Source organism: Mesoplodon bidens (genome assembly GCF_964165515.1).
Source record: "Mesoplodon bidens genome assembly, chromosome: X".
NCBI classification, from domain to species: domain Eukaryota; kingdom Metazoa; phylum Chordata; class Mammalia; order Artiodactyla; family Ziphiidae; genus Mesoplodon; species Mesoplodon bidens.
This window is the reverse complement of record NC_138163.1, coordinates 287629-293134: the sequence shown is the minus strand read 5'-3', so window position 1 is coordinate 293134 and position 5506 is coordinate 287629.

Sequence of the window (5506 nt, the reverse complement as noted above, 5' to 3'; positions counted from 1 at the left end):
AGGCCTCTTCTACCACACGCGCTGGAGAAATGAGAGCTGCGTTTCCCCGGCCCCTTTGGAACTAGCGTCCTGGGCGAGGTCCAGGCGTGGCCAGCTAGTTGCCCTCACGTGTGATGTGGGGGGCAAAGCGAGATGGAAGTCTGCTTCTGGGTGCTCTTCCTGTGAGTCACAGTGACACGGTTTCCGTGTGAGTACTAGCAGAGTGTCCGTGTGTGCTGGGACGCACGGTGCGGCCCTGGGGGTGTGCTGGGCCACCTTGGACCTGCTGGCGACAGCCGAGCAGGAGCGTGTCTTTGCGGCCAGGCACTCAGTGACGTCGTGTTGGCGGCCTGCAGTCAGTCGGCTGTGGTGGGAGTGGGTACAGCGTGGAGATCAGCAGATGCAGCGCCCCTGCTGCATCTGGAGAGCCGTTGTTAAAGCTTCACCAGTGCAGCACTGGCCGCCCGGGCGAGGGCGCCTACTGAGTGAGCGTCCACCTCGGGGCAGCCTCTGGGGCCGAGGGCAGGGCTGCGGAAGGACGGTAACCAGCCCAGCAGGTGGAGGAGTGGCCTGGAAACAGCCGAGAGGAAGCCAGACCGGCCCGTGTCACCTCCTGGCCCTGGGACGCGAGGGACCGGGCCGGCCCAGGGGCAGGAGGGTCCACACCACTGGCAAGGACAGCAGGGAGCACGAGGAGGGGGAGGGGCACCCGAGAGGAGGTGGAGTGAAAGTAGAATTAGCATCCATCACCACAGCGGGTGTCACCGCCACAGCTCCTTTGATTCCAGGCGCGTCCTCAGGGCGCTTGGGGTTGACTGGCGTTAACCCACAGAATCTTCGTTTCCCCGTTTGCGTCCCGGCCCGCAGCTGGGGGACCTGTGAGGCCTTGGCTGGCGCATCTCTCAGGACAGCTGAGGTGGATCATCTCTCCGTCAGGAAAGATGCTGTTTCTGTGTTCGGTCAGGTAAGTCAGTGGCGCCCCGCTAAGAATACTCACGGGAACCTAGCCCGGGTTAGCTGAGCAGTGCTGGCCTATGGCCGGAGCGTCCAGTCCCTGCCCCTCCCCCTCCCCTCCCCCGGTTCACCCATGGAAGCCCTAACCCCCCCATGGGATGGACTTTGGAGGCGGGCCTTTGGGAGGTAATAGGGTCTGGACGAGGTCATGCGGGTGGCGCCTCCATGATGGGGTCAGTGGAGACACCCACCAGCCCTGACCTCCCCACTCAGCGGAGACCCCGCTGCTTGGAGGTCCTACGCTTCCCCTGCTGTTTGTGGTTTACTCTGGGCTTTACCGGGGGGAGGGTCGGGGGGCTATGGGGGTGGGTGGGTGGCCCTTATTGCCTGGGGCAGATGGTTTGGGAGACGGTTCAAGGCCTTGGGAGTGGAAAGGCGTCATTCCTGTCTCGGTGGTGACTCCGTGGGCACTCGGCACCCGCTCCACGCCGCCCAGGCCCCGCCGGGGGGGCCAGTCTGCGCAGGCGCATCCGGGGCGCGCGAAAGGAGCGGGGCTTCACGGCAGAACCGAGTCCGTGCAGCCCAACGGGGTCTCCGGGGCGGCCCGTGGGGGTCAGGGCGGCAGCCAATCGGGTGCCGGGAGGCGACCTCAGGGGTGTGTGCGCAGGCGCCCTGGGCGTCCTTGGGCAGAAGGGGCGTGGCCTCGTGAGGCGCTCAGGCTCTCCTCTGCTCTTAGAGGGACGCACAGCGGCCATGCAGGCCCCGGGGGATGGCGGCGCGGTAGGTGCAGGGGGCCGAGTTGGCCAGCAGAGCTCCGGAACTCCTGGTTACCAGAGTCGGTCGGGTAGCCCTGAAGGCGAGGGTGGTCCTCGGCGCCCGGAAGCCCCCCGTGGGCCTGGCAGAGGAGGAGCAGCGACGGGAGCGGCTGCTGCAGGTCCCCAGGGTGGGCGGGCACCACGTGCCCTAAGAGCTGGTGGAGATGCAGCGTTCGCGGCTGTAGGGCCTGGAAGCAGACGGCTGGTGTTGTATCCTTTCCGTGGAGCCTCCCTGGGCTGGGGCAGCGGTGCGGTGGCAGGGTACATGGCGGCCGCCTGTGGAGGGGACGGAGGGGAGCGCAGGGCGCAGTCAGGGGCAGCAGGGGCGGGCAGCCCTGCAGGAAAGGGGATTGTCAATGCCTGAGGAGCCTGGGGGGTGGGGAAGGACCGAAGGGTTAGGGAGGCAGCTCCGGGCGGTCTCATCCTGGGGCAAAAACGGGCCTCTGAGGTGTGGGCAAGCCCGAGATACCAGCAAATTCAGTGGCGGATGGTGCCTTAACCACGTCTCCCCCAGCAAGCTCATAGTGCTCTTCCGATCCCCGCTGGAGGCACACATGGCCCGCAGAGCTCTGACCCCAGATGCCCAGCGTGACCAAGGCATGATTCGGAAGGAATATAGAGTGAATGGCAATGCCCTAGATATGTGAGTTCTAGAAGAGTCTGCCGTGGGCGGGGGTGGGGTGGGGTGGGGTCGGTGGCAGGTGCTGGGATCTGATCTCTGTCTTAAGAGTGCTGCGATGGGGGCGCTGACGGGCTTGGTATACGGAGGGGCCTGGGGGCTGGTGCCCTGGACCTACATGAGCGATCTCCCCTTTAACCTGATTTTCCTTTCCCCTCACTTGTAGTACGTGGACTGCTGAAGACCTTGAGCTCTTCCAGATTTCCATCAGCTCCTCCCTCGATCAGCTTTCCCTGGTGATTCGGAATATTCAGCACCTTGGGCCCTCGCCTCCCTAAAGGCTACGCGAAGGAAAGGGGGCTGAGGCCTAACCTTGTGTCCCCTACTAGGCAAGGCTTAGGGAATTCAAACTTGAGTAATCACCACTTTGTTATTTGGGTTTAATTTTTTGCCAGTACTGGCCCTTGGTATCTCTTGGTTCACTTGTTTTGTTTCCCTGCGGCTCGAGGAGTGGGATGCTTCAATGTGTATTACTGCAGAAAATAAAACTAGGCCACTGTTTTGTGTCACAGTTTCTTCTCAGCTAATGCATTTCTGGATTTTTTATCTTTGTCCTCGTGTTGGAGGGAAGGTTCTGGAATTCAGATATTCCAGTAGTACAAGGTAATTGAAGACAGTTTAGGAAAATGAAAAGCCCGATGTCCAGCACTAAATACTGTCAACGTTCTAGAACGATTTTTTTAGTTGCACTTGCACAGTAAATGTATAACGGTATGCAATGTAGAAGTCATTAAGGTTAGCATTAAATTTTTTCCTGACTTTTTTTCATTTAACATACTAGCTTTTCCACATTCTAAAAACTCTTCAAAAATATGTTATTGAGTGGAGGTATATAAGATGCACCATAATGTAATCATTGAACATTTAAGTTGTTTTCAATTTTTTCATTACTATGGTTAACGATTCAGTGGAATTCATGTATGTAATTCTTTCCATGAATGATTATTTCCTGAAAGTATATTCCAAAAGTTGGAAATATTGATCTAAATGTTTACTTTTCTATTTCTTTTTTGAGACTCTTGATCACAGGGAATTCCCTGACAGTCCAGTGCTTAGGACTCCGTGCTTCCACTGCAAGGGGCACGGGTTCCATCCCTGGTTGGGGAACTAAGATCCTGTAAGCCACGCGGCATGGAAAAAAAAAAAAAAAGAGCGGGAGAGAGAGGGAGAGGAAACAGACTGTCTTTAAAAAAGGAAAGACTCACAGTTTCTCTTCAGAAAATACACCTACTACCGGATTTCTGGTTTCCCAACATCCTTGTCACAATCGGCTTGGTTTCCTACTAAAATTAAAAACTTAGTTTGCACAAGAAGAGAAAAACCCTAGGCACAGTAAAAGAACAATGTTGTGGCTGACTGGACTTGTTTCAGATCAGTGCAGAAAAGTGCTGGGACAAGAACAATTAGTTGAGCGTTTGGGCAGGTGGAGTTAGCTCCTCTGATATCTTTTATCCTGTGATCTTGCTAAACTCACTGACTAGTTCTCCTCACTCGTGTAGATTGCATTCGGTTTTCTACATAGACAATCATGTTGTCTGCAGATAAAGTTTTACTTCTTCCTTTCCAATTGGGATGTCTTTTATCAATTGATCTGTCTCCTCCTAATGGGTTGGATTTTTCTGAATCTTAGCATACCCTTTTCCTTGGGTGCTGGGTACTTTTCTTCCTAGGTATATTCCAGAACTTCAAAAAATCTAATATTGTTAACTTCCTGGGAAACAGTTTGGTCCTTTTGAGTCTTGCCTTGAGACTTTCTGGGTGGGGGCAGAGCAGCTTTTAGTTTTCCACACGATTGAGACAAGATCCGTCTGAGTACTGTATATGATGTCACCCGAGTTCCGAGTTTCCGCTAGTGGACCCTCCGCCCTTGGGCACGGTTCTGTCCCTGTGCCGCTGTGTCCTCTCCAGTCCTCCACCCGCCAACTCCGGCTGCGTGCGCTCTGCGATCCACCCCCGAGACCCGGGGAGGCGGCTGGACTCGGTCCGGACGGTCCGTGTAGACAGCAAGCTGGGGCAGCTGCACGGCTCACCTCTTTGGGGTCTCAGCTCCCAGAGGTCACTGACGGTCCTCCCTCACCCGAGGCCCAGTTTCTTCACAGCCTGTGTTTCATAACTTTTGGCTGCGTTTAGGGGATTCTTTCAAGCCAGTGCGGGGGAGATCCGGTCCCTGTTCCTGCATGTGCGTGAACGGAGTCCGCCGGCACAGAGCCCAGAGAGCTCTGACAGCGTGGGCTGGAGGGAGGGCGATGCTGGTGCTGGGGATGGTGGCGGTGGGCATGGCGACGACGGTGATGATGGAGCATCTCCCCTGCCAGCACGCAGCAGCTCTGGTGGCTACGCTGATCCTGCCTTTCAAAATAGAAGTCAGATCACGTCTCCCCTGCCTAATTCCCTTCAGGGCTCCATTCTCACCCAGAATATAAGCCAGAGGTCCTTGTAATGGCCAGCAAGTCCCCACATTCTAATCTGTGAATCCCCCATCGCCTCTCTTACCTCCTCTGCTCTCTTGCTCACTCCATGCCAGCCACGCTGGCCTCTTGCCTGTGCCCTCAACGTTCCCGGTTTTCTACTGACTTAGGGCTTTTGCACAGTCTGTTCTCCCTGCCTGGAATGTGCTCTCATCTCCTTCGAGTCTGCCCAGATCTCGTCTTCTCGGCCTACTTCTTCCTGAGGCCACCAACAGCCCATCCTCTTCCTGCTGTTCTTTTCCATACGACTCATCACCTTCTACAACACAGTATAATTTACAAATTGACTTTTTATTTCCTGCCTCTTCCCAATAGAGATAACCACTATTCTGACTTCTACCACCATAGAGTATGAAAGTGAATTAAAAGTCTCATGTTGAAGAACAAAAAAATGGAAATGATTTAAAATTTCAAGACGGATATAAAACAGTTAGGATGCATTTGTTTATACAAAGGTAAACAAAAGATAAAACTCATTGAAATGGAGGTTTTGACCATGAAACAAAGACCAGAACAACAGTGCTGGATGGAAGCCAAATGGCTGTGATAAGGCAGAGGGGACGCGTCCCATGGATTGTTCTGCCTTCCCCATGGAGCTTCCCCAGGAACCG